The sequence below is a fragment of the Palaemon carinicauda genome, chromosome 13, assembly GCF_036898095.1.
Source record: "Palaemon carinicauda isolate YSFRI2023 chromosome 13, ASM3689809v2, whole genome shotgun sequence".
Taxonomy (NCBI): Eukaryota; Metazoa; Arthropoda; class Malacostraca; order Decapoda; family Palaemonidae; genus Palaemon; species Palaemon carinicauda.
The window spans coordinates 7209009-7221417 of record NC_090737.1 but is presented as its reverse complement, the minus strand read 5'-3'; the positions used below and the strand labels follow the sequence as shown (position 1 = coordinate 7221417).

General features: G+C 34.9%; 1 protein-coding gene across 1 annotated transcript in view; it reads right to left on the bottom strand.

The window, feature by feature from the left end:
- The window catches only part of LOC137652164 (ornithine decarboxylase 1-like), a 41985-nt gene extending 29847 nt beyond the window's left edge, over positions 1-12138 (bottom strand). The window contains exon 1 of the mRNA XM_068385371.1: positions 11970-12138. The gene's annotated coding sequence lies outside the window, so the exon portion shown is untranslated. The remainder of the gene's footprint in view (positions 1-11969) is intronic.
- Positions 12139-12409: the final 271 nt, after the last annotated feature.

Below are 12409 nucleotides of genomic sequence, written 5' to 3'. Positions count from 1 at the left end.
TGCATTTGCTTAAAAACAATAGCCTTGAAACACCCTAGGAGTCTGCAATCCCTGGTTTATTTAGCGTACATTTATTCCATCCATCTACGCTAAGAGTTGAAATATTCCCCCTTGATTCGTTTATTATTTCCTTTCCCACATGCAGATATTTTACCTCTCGGGAATCAAGCCTCATCGTTTTCCTTTTTTATTTACTTGGAATAAATTCATTAGTAAACTCACACTTGCTCCGTAGCCCAATAGGCAAAAGCTCTAGCAAACGAAAGAAATAAATTTCTGGTATAGTTTGTGATAACAATACCAGGAATTCCAAGAATGTATGTGGATAACAGAACAAGAGAAATACGGACGTTCAGAAGCTGCAAACACTAAGCCCATTATTTGGGCATTTGCTCTTTGAAGAGGAGCAAACAGTGGCGAGGCCTAAGTCTATAAGATCATGGAAAACTGGCTTAGTCTAAGACAAGAAATATAGTGTGAAAACTATTAAAGGCGGAGATATTTTTCAACACGCAACAAACCACTTGAATGGAAAGCCTCATAAAATGACATTGATGATGCTTAAGCTCCCAACCAGGTTTCAAATGTGTCTTCAATGATTATCTACATGTATCTTCTTCATGGTTAGTCTTGGCCAGCAGGAAGTTTAATCTCCGAGCCTCATAAGTGGGAGCGACATGTCTATGGACATACAGTAATTGATAAATACCAAAAAGGTCTACCCCCTGGTTCCAGAGAATAGCCATTCTTCTTATTGGATAAATAAAATACTTTGTGTTGCAAACCTACAACCTAGAGTACATAATGTGATTCCAGAACTATGAACTCTGTTGGCATTAACACACTGGTGTTCCCGGCCATAACAAAGTCGCTGTGAAGTTTATGACTTTGGCCAGGAAGCATTGACCGTCACGTATTGACCTACTTGTATTAATATTTTGTATGAAAAAAAAAAGCATTAGAAAGCTAAATACTGTACATTTTCTATATACGTAGCGACAATAATTGAACATGGATCCTTAGAGGATCAGAAATAGATTGAAAGATTTAAATACATCCTTGAGTAAAATATTAAGAGTGTAGTCTTTTCAACTCCAGCAACAAATACCTGTCTCATGCAGACACATGGATATTAGTGTCTCAGACTGCCATCTCGGCATATTGGGAAAGCACATAACCTTTTGACCTGCATAGGTCCAAAGTTGTTTCTTATGCTTAGGTGATAAACGCTTGTATGATAAAATACCTCATGCGGTGTACAAAGTTTCTACCCTATTGAGTTAATGAACAAATAACTAGTCTGTAGTTAAGGTAGGCAAGTTCTTTTAAGCATTGCCACAAGTCGTTCAATCACAAAAACTTGTCAAAAAAACACCTGTCACTATGTGCACGTGTTTTCTAAAAGAATGGGCGATGGGAAACGATACCTCATCACCCGCAGACTTGACTTCTCAAAACCATCCCACTTTAGGATAAAATGATCAATGTCCTTGGTCTCAAGAATTTCTAGACCTTCATGAAAAAAATTGCATCAACTACAGTCTCTTGAAAATTGTTTAGTGTAATTTAAAGAAATTTGCATCATATTGTGAATACAGTAAACTGAAATGTAAAATGAAAAGAATCTCTAAATAATGAAGTATAGTTACTGTATAAGCAATGCAGCAAACTTCAAAGAAAATTAAAATTTACGAAGAAGGTCGAAGTGTGCTTGAGGATAAAAACCACACAGCCATATATACGACTCTGTATTACACAAATACTATAAAAAAAAAACGGATACCGTATAATGGTTATAACAAATACAATTACTTTGTAAAATGTCAATGCTATAAAAACTCACTGTTATAGTACTGCATCATTACTCAATCATAACAAAAAGAAACATGGCACAACTGTTGCAACTTTTCCGACAGTTACTTAGGTCAGCGATGAGCATTCGTTGAATTAGCTTTCATCAGGAAATATCCCCTGTGGCCAGGAACTGGTATAAACCACCTGCCACAATTAGCACCATTGGCTCCACACCCAGATGTATGAGATATAAAGAGAATTACAAACGCTATAACATGCTCTTCACACTCCCCAAGAGAGATTAGTTCACCAAACTTAAAATGTAAAATAGACTTGTTATTAGTTTAGAGAAGGACTTGCCAATAGTTGTGTGCAGTCAAACTTCTGCCTCTTGACAGACCTCAAGGAAGCAGGTAATGTGCACAGGAATACAACTTGAGAATTCTTACCGAATCCCTTAAATGTTAAGTAAACTTAAAATAGCTTTGTTAGTATTTTGGGAACCTCTAGGTCAGTGGATCAAGCCACCACTTCCATACAAAATGGGAGTTCTATCCCATTAAATAGAAGTTCTTCCTATGCAAGTCTGTCGTGACCCACATCTAATTAACAGTGTAACGATGTTACTTCAATTATCATTATTTGGTTCACTTCAACTGCAATTAAACATATTCCCTTGCTCCTGCTTTGGTAAGCAGTACATACTTTGCTATGTGCAGTAGCAAGTTTTTGGGGATTAACCTAATTACCTAATTGACCTACTTACTTTAATTGGTCTTTGCTAACCCGTGGCTCGCCCCACTCTCAATTTAATATGATCTCCTTGCTCCCCTGTTTTGGGATGCCGTACATGCTATTTTGATAAGCCAGTCTGCCACATGGGTAAATATCAGGCCGTTTATAACGAGCAATAATAAAGTATATAAAATAGAAATGAATATACAGTATACTGTAGTTGTTCTAGTATTATTCAAAGCCGCTAAATTATAAACCTTGTGGTTTGCAACGTCTTTTGGAAGCGTGATTTACACCACCATAGTTACACTGTTTACAAGTGGTTAAGTTACCAAGAAATCCTTGTTCATATGTAAATGGAATAAATTCCTTATGAAAGGTGACTCAGTTTATTATAACAAGGATTTCTTAATTCCTAAAGTTAGTGAATGCACCCAAGTATAAAATCGTATGTCATTTAACCCTGGATAGGTACGCTCCTCGGACACCCCTTTAAGGGTATACTCGGACGCCAACGACCCCGGCGCCAAAAAAAATTCTTGAAAAATCAGTTTTTGCAGTAACCTCCTTTTTTCTTTTGCCAAAAAAAACTTCAATGAATGCTTAAAACAACTGTATAGATAAATACTACTCATCTGCAGAAAAACTATTTATTATAAATATTTTAAAAAATTAAGTAGAAAAAAAAAAGACCTGACATAAAAATTCATAAAAAAAAAGTTTATACATATATACACAAATCCTTTTAGGAATTGATTCTTGAATGTTTAGGACACATCTTGATGTATTTTGGATGAAGTCAGACCCATGGAGGTGAAGATCTGAAATGAGAAAAAAAGGGTAACTTTTTTTGGCCAAAAAAATTTGTCCAAATTTCATGAATTTTTTTGGGTACCCAAATGAAATAGGAAGTGGCTAATTTTTTTAGGGAATAAACATATGTTATCCTAAAATAGAAATATGTAAAAAAATCTTCATTATTTTGTAAATTACATTTATATCAGGGGCCATATCTAAAGGTAATTTTTTGAGTACTTAGAAATTTCGTAAAAAAATACATATATCTAATATATAATATGATATTTATGCAGGTAAAAATATACCAAAATATCACAAATTCTATAGGGAACAAGAATATATATAGATAGGGCAGCTTACGCTTCGGATATGTCCACAAAATGGCCGCCAACCACACTGACTCAGACTCCCTAATCTGCCACTTGAAATGTAGGAAGGGTATGTCAATTTCAAGGTGTTATTTACTAATCTAATTATTATTGGATATGCATAAAAATTGTATGGTGGGTTGCTGGATAATTGTCGATTATTTTACGACTATAAAATTAAAATTCTGACCCAAAAAATTTTTTTGAAGGGAAATAAAATCGAAAAAAAAATGTAAAACAATATTTTAGCTAAAAAAATTTGATGATATTCAATCAAAAAAAAAGTAAACAAAATTTTCCGACAAATAAACATCTAGAGGAATCATTACTCTGTGATAGTTCCTTAGTACGTAGTAATTTTGAAAGAATTGGGAAAAAACGAAAAAATGGCAATCACCGGAAAATCGAACACATACCTATATATACGCCATATCTGGCTAAAAAAAAGATAGGCATGGGTAGCCAGATCATCTAGAAACACTTTCCAACACTAAAAAAATATAAGTTTTGCGACACTACTTGCCAATTCCTTACGGTAACATGACTAAGCAAAAAAATGCAAAACAAATAAAAAGGGGCACTCTCGGAAAAATGGCTAACATTCTAATATACGGCATTTCAGAAAAAAAAATTCAGCCACGTGCTAGGCAAACCATCAAGGCACATTTTCCGACAAATAAACATCTAAATGAATAATTACTCTGTGATAGTTCCTTAGTACGTAGTAATTTTGAAAGAAATGGGAAAAAACGAAAAAATGGCAATCACAGGAAAATCGGACACATACCTATATATACGCCATATCTGGCTAAAAAAAGAAGATAGGCATGGGTAGCCAGATCATCTAGAAACACTTTCCAACACTATAAAATTATAAGTTTTGCGACACTACTTGCCAATTCCTTACGGTAACATGACTAAGCAAAAAAATGCAAAACAAATAAAAAGGGGCACTCGTGGAAAAATGGCCATTCTAATATACGGCATTTCAGAAAAAAAAAATTTCAGCCACGTGCTAGGCAAACCATCAAGGCATATTTTCCGACAAATAAACATATAAATGAAATATTACTCTGTGATAGTTCCTTAGTACGTAGTAATTTTGAAAGAAATGGGAAAAAACGAAAAAATGGCAATCACAGGAAAATCGAACACATACTTATATATACGCCATATCTAGCTAAAAAAAAAATAGGCATGGGTAGCCAGATCATCTAGAAACACTTTCCAACACTATAAAAATATAAGTTTTGCGACACTACTTGCCAATTCCTTACGGTAACATGACTAAGCAAAAAAATGCAAAACAAATAATAAGGGGCACTCGCGGAAAAATGCCCAACATTCTAATATACGGCATCTCAGATAAAAAAAAAAGACATGCACGTGTTAGCCCAACCATCAAGGCACACTTTCTAACACATAAACATGAAAAAAAAAATCAATAATATACGGCAATTCCTTACTACGTAGTAAATTTTTACAAATATTGAAAAAAAACAAATTGGCAACCGCAGTTAAATACCCAATATACCAATAACTACGTCGTATCTGACAAAAACAAAATCACGCATGGGTAGCCAGATCATCTAGACACACTTTCCAACACTAAAAAAGCAAAAGTTTTACGACACTATTTCGCAATATCTTACGGAAAAATGACTTGGCAAAAAAATGAAAAAAAATGAAAAAGGGACACTCGCGGTAAAATGCCCGACATTCTAATATACGACATCTCAGATAAAAAAAAAGACATGCACGTGTTAGCCCAACCATCAAGGCACACTTTCTAACACATAAACATGAAAAAAAAATGAATAATATACGGCAATTCCTTACTACGTAGTAATTTTTACAAATATTGAAAAAAAACAAATTGGTAACCGCAGTTAAATACCCAATATACCAATAACTACGTCGTATCTGACAAAAACAAAGTCATGCATGGGTAGCCAGATCATCTAGACACACTTTCCAACACTAAACAAGCAAAAGTTTTACGACACTATTTGGCAATATCTTACGGAAAAATGACTTGGCAAAAAAATGAAAAAAAATGAAAAAGGGGCACTCGCGGTAAAATGGTCCTCGTGGTTATGAACGACATTTTAACTAAAAAAAAAAACATGCACATGGTAGCCAAACAATCCACCAAGACTTTCCACAACTGATAACCTATACAAGTTGCACCATTCTACGACAATTTCATAATACGTAATAACTTTGATAATTATGCAAACTACCCTAGAAGGGTAAACTCGGACGCGAACGACCCCGACGCGTCTCAGAAATCGGGGAAGGAGTACAGCTACAGCAATGCACATCTGGACACTACTAGAGCGTGTAGGGGAGACACCTCCTGCAGGTCGATCACCCACAAATTCAGTCACGGGGGTGAGTCACGTGAGAAAAACCTGTTTTTTTTTGACGCTCGGGGTCGCAAACGACCCACCGTACCTATCCAGGGTTAAAGGACTACCACTGGTAATTACTATTTATGAAACCAGTTTTCCTAAATGTAATTTATATCAAAGGCTTTTCATCAATTGTAATGGTAGTAGATGAGACACTATTTTTTTTTATTAAATTAAGGAACAATCCTGTCACAATATTATTATTACTTGCTTATCTATAAACCTAGGTGAAAAAGCAGGATGCTAAAAGCCCAAAGGCTCTAACATGGAAAATAGCCCAGTGAGGAAACTAAATAGAGAAGTAAACTGGAAGAGAAGTAATGAACAATTAAAATGAAATACTGTACTCCAAGAACAGTAACACTAAAATAAAACTTTCATAAATAAACTATAAAGGAATTAAAAGTAATAGCCAACTCACTATTATTTCTAATGAAAGTAGCATATGGCATATGTGAAGAAACATGTTAGCCCATTATTCAGGTCAAATTCTTTGTACCGAGATCACGTGCTTATTTTTCACGTTCCCAACGAAGTACTCGTGGAATATGTTGTTTAGGTTGTGGCAGAAACTGCTTTTTGTATAGTCAGTCTAAAGTGAATGTATACACAGATACAGTATGTACCTTTACATTAATATTTACATATGTACTTCCTTTATAAATATTGATGTCAGCAACATTATCATGTTTACTCTATGATTCTTCTGGAGCCTCGATAGCTACGTCGGTTTGGGCAGCAAGCTTAGGCTTCGTAGATATCTGTGGTGTGGGTTCAACTCCGCACCCAGCCAGTCAGAAAGGTGGACACTTTGCTATCCGTGTAGACACCTTAGGATTATGTATGTTATCGACAGATAGGTTTGCGTAAAACAAATGGGTGTTACAGACTAATACACACACATACACAGCCATTCCAACACCTAAAAAGATAACAGACATCTCATACGTCTAGAACTGTTGACCTAACTACGCCATGACTCCTTGCTGCTGGGAGGAAGGGCAATGGTGGCGAGTACAACACACAAATATACGCTACAGGGGTATAAGCGACGTCAGGCAGGGCAGCTGGTCGGGACATCGGTCCACCCCAAAGGCCAAAGCAATGTCCTCCAAAAGAAGGCAACCGTGTTACCCCATACAAATGGGAAAAAAGCACGCTAGTGGAAGAAGACTATGATTCTTATGTGTTATGATTGATCCAAAATTGGTGCCAGAATTATCATGCTATTATATCTGTAGCACAAGAAATAATTTGTTTCTATTACTATTCAATCACTTTTTAACTAGTCTGATATTGTATACATTATTGTTTTGGGTTTATGTAATTGTTAATTTATCAACTTACAGTTTCTGAAATTGTATTATTGACAAATGATTTGGCGATTGAGGAACACTACAGAAAGGAAGCATTAAATTGATGAAAAGAAGACTTGGAACAGAGTGCCAATGGATATTTACTTAATATACAATAGTGTTATAAGAAATAACTTCAATATAAATAATGAAACACTTCACCTGGTACCAAACATAACAATATGAAGCATGGAAAAAAGGCAAAGCAGCAGAGGATGGCCTATAAAAATTTCCAATAATTGATGGAGATTTCATAGTTCAGTACTAAAACTCATTGAACTCTACACCAAATGTCTGCAAAAATGCTCTATATACCTACTGCTTCAAAAAACTTCATTATACTAAATCACAAAAAGGGACACAAGAAACCTGAAAAATTACTGCCCAATAAGTTTACTCTCCACAACATATAAAATATTTACAAAGATCATATTAGGCCGAATAGAAAGACAGCTAGACTTCAATCAACCGATAGACCAGACACGCTTTAGATGTAGGTATTCAACAACTGATTATTGACATGTACAGCAATTAACCAACAAATGGAAAAATTCAACAGTATGACAAACCACTATGTACAGGGTATGGCATTAACAGACTATGAAAAAAGCTTTTGATTTTGTCAAAAGCTCAGCAGTAATGAAAACCCTTCAAAAACAAAGAATAGACAAATCTTGTGTTAGTACACTTGACAATACCTAGCCTATAAAAGAAGTAGAGCAATTCAAAAACTACAAAATTCCAATTGAGAAAGGAGTTAGACAGAAAGACCCCTTCACTCCTAAATTATTCATAGCATACCTACAAAGAGTTTTTAAGGATCAAGATACAAGATTAAAATTAAAAGAAGGATAAGCATGGGAACATAATGACATCATGAAATGTAAAATGCCTTTATCTCTAAAAAGAAAAGTATTTGATCAGATGGTCCTACTAGTATCAACTTATGCATAAGAAACTTGGAGTTTTACTAAAGCCTAAGAACATAAGCTAGTTACAACTCAAAGAGCTAAGGAAAGAATAATGGGTATCTGTTTACAAGACCAGGCTCTCCATATACTACAAATTATTCAATGCCAAATTATAAGGGTTGATTTGATTTGCATCAAATTATTCAAATAGATTGAAATCACAATTAAAAAAAAGATCAGGATTTTAATCAAAATGAAATGCACTGTCAGATATTACCTTGGGAAAAAAAAAGAAAAGTTCCAAAACTAGTTACTATTTTCAAGTACTGCAACATTTAAACAAAATCCTAGTTAATAGCAATACCATTTCGGGTAAACTTGGTGTTCTTAAGAACACTGTTGTTGTTGTTGCAACTATACAAATTATAAAAGTATTTATTTTATTAACAGCGCTCTTAGGAATTACAAATTATTCTTGCTAGTACAGTACACAATTGGAGAAGTCCCTAATATATTTTTTGTTTTATGCATGTTAAAATAAAACTTCTGTAATTTGTATTTTTGTTTGATTGCTGTTTCACCTTTTTTTTTTACATTTAGGCACTAATTACTATAACTTCTCCGCTCTGATTAAATCTTTTGTCTGAATTTTGACTTTTAAGAGAAAAACTATCTTGAGGAATGTATATTAAACTATGGTTTCATTCAACATTGATCAAATTTAATAATAGAAAATCCCTTATAAAGCTAAAACAAATAATCACCAGCAGAAAATTATGGAAAAAAAATCAATAAATAATTATTTCAATAAAAATCTGGTTTAAATTAAATAATTGATTTTTTATATGTACTTAGAAAAAGTAATTTGTTTCAACCCACCAAATTAAGGGACAAATAATTTATACAATATTGAAATAAAATTCAATTCAGGTGCAAACATTATTACTTGTCAAATCAATTTTCATTATGGAGAAGTTGATGATTATTTTGGTCTGAAATACAATACGAATATAGTTTTATGCTTTACAAAATATGTATGATTTAGCGTTACCTCGTCAGGAGTGAAGCTGGGTGGGAAGCCAAACAATACGCCCCCAGTAGGTAAGAATGCGGCTCCTAGGTTAGGTTAGGTGGGGAACTTCGAGTTAGGTGTTCTTGTGTTTGTTTTTCTTTTAAAATGTGGTCCTTCACTCAATATTTTTGAAATTTTATTTTGGAGTATCCTCCTAGATGACTCTTTAGTGAGAGAGCTGCTTACCATTGCTAGTGTCTCTTCTACACTTATCAAGAGGAAAGAAGCCCCTAACCAATTACAATTAAACCCTAGAGCGTAGAAGAATTGTTTCGTAATCTCAATGTTGTCATGCATATGAAGAGAGGAGCATGTGGAAAGAATAGGCCTGACTATTCAGTGTACATGTAGGCAAGGGGAAAATTGGCCGTAACCAAAGAGGACCCAATATACTACTGTCTGGACAGTCAAAGGACCCAATAACTCCCTGGAGTTAATAATAACAATAATGGTGATAATATCTATAAATGATTAATATTAATAAATAATAATCATTGGTCTATTCCAATGAAATACAAATGCTCATTCAATTTTAATATTTCCCCAGGTAAAGGATAAGAAAAGTGGTAAATTCTCACATTAAAACTGATTTTTACCGTTTAAAAACCGGAATGTGTATTTACAGGCATTTTGAACGCTTTTGATAATGATTTCTGGCGAAAATTCTTAGGTTTTGAGTTATAGCAGGTAAGCTACAGAGTAATATTAACGAAAGCATTGAATTATTATATTAAAACTGGGTTATATGGCTTTAAAAAACGAGAAAAATAAGTATATAAAGGCATTTTGAACGTTTTTGATAATTTCAGGCAGAAATCCATACGTTCTGAGTTATGATGCATAGACTACAGAGTAATATTAGTGAAACGCGGTCAAACCACTAGAGCTATCGTTCACCAGGATTTCTGGACGCATAGAAAACGTGGCCTTCCATCTGATTTTCTAAGAAGTCTTTTGTAACGGCATTCACAGTATTACTACCTTCTAACTTAATTTAGCTAATTATTTATTGGTTTTTCCTCTGCCGTATGCACGCTTCATTCGCGATTGAACATTCCCATTGCTCCTATGTTCTGGCAAGCGGAACATGTTTCGCTATGCGTATTAACCCTGTGGGCTAACATTTCAGTGTTATTATCAATTATACAAACTTGAGAATTTGATTATCCTGGTCATTATTACCAAGCGCTTCATGGTCATGGGTTTAAATGAATTCACTAGTATTTTTTTATTGAAATATGCCGATTAAAATAATTTGGGGTAATTGGGAGCCTTTGCATATCGGCAGCCAGTTCCTCCCGCATGCATAAAAAATGCACAACTAGCCTAAACTTTCCCCCTTAACCTAACCTAAAAGCCATGTCCTCACCTACTTACAGAACTGGGGGCAAACGCCCACCGGCGACCCCCATCACACTGCCGTATTCTTAGGCAGCCGCTATCATACATACACCCCAGTGATTATGTAAATGTAAAATAACGCCAAATAAGCACAATGATTAAGTGTTTAAGCTCCACAAGGTCTGAGAAAGGACACTGCACCATATGATGTGAAGATACGGCTTGTAGGTTAGGTGAAGGATCAAGTTTATGTTAGTTGATGTCCATTTTTAATGAGCGTGTGAGGAACTGGCCGCTGATATACAAAGGCTCCTAGGGCTTAAAATATTCCAAAATCCCATGCAATGCAGACTAGCTTATCGTGGCGAGTGCAAAACTTACTTGCGATTATTTACTAGACCCAGATATATCTTACAACCCGTTTGCACCTTTCTGTTATTATTATTACTATTACTTGCTAAGCTACAACTCTAGTTGGAAAATCAGGATGATATAAGCTTATGGGCTCCAACATGGAAAATAGCCCAGTGAGGAAAAGAAACAAGGAAGATTAAAAAAGAAACAAGGAAGAATAAAATTATTAAGATGAGTAACATTAATATATATATTTCCTAAACTATAAATTTTTTTTTAACAAAACAAGAGGAAGAAAAACAAGATTTTTAGTGTGCCCAAGTATACCCTCAAGTAAGAGAACTCTAACCCAAAACAGTGGAAGACCACGGTACATAGGCTATGGGACTACCCAAGACTAGAGAACAATAGTTTGATTTTGCTCAAGTTGGATTATCCCTAAACAATGTGATTCAGCAGTTTGCCTACTACAAATTTAAAGGCTACAGATCATGGGGTACTATTTTACTGTATTACAGGGCAATTACAGAATCTCCGGTAGGAGTTAAATAAAGTTACGCTAATATGGTGTCGATACACTGCATACTAGAATGACGTTAATTCTTGTAATTCCCGAAAATTAACAGTTCCAATTCCCATTAACAAAAATTCAAATTTCCATGAAGAAATTTCTCTAATTAATGCAAATATCGAGTCACCAGCAATAGGTAAACATAGGCAATTGTGGCAACTGAAGAAGTTTGCCTAAGAACACTGGCGGCACCAAACATATCTCACAAGTTGACTTTTAACAACTCTCAAAATAACAAATTTATCTCTTATCTAACCTGGACTGACGACCGGGGCCCTCTTAATGACGTAATTTTGTCGGTTGAATCAAATCTTCGAGACATAGAAGTTTATTACAGCACATGAGCACGGTGAACACCTCTCACAACAAGATAGTTTCCACCTTACTCGGTGCCTCGCCGTCACGATACTGGGACGAAAAAATGTTCTGGGCCCTTGAGTCGCTGAGGTCGTCTATCGTGCTGGTTGTGTTAAATTATCGTACTTTGATTGTCTAGCTTTTTTTTTCCCGAAATAAGCTTTTATCTCGATTTGCAACAGCAGTGGCTGAATACGAGTGCATCTGAACAGTTGCAACTTATTAATCCTTCCTTTTCATGCGATGATTTATAACGCCAATAATGGCAAAGCAGTATTTTATGAAACAATTTTAATGTCACGGCATCTGTCGAAAATGGCTTTATCTGATAATTTTATG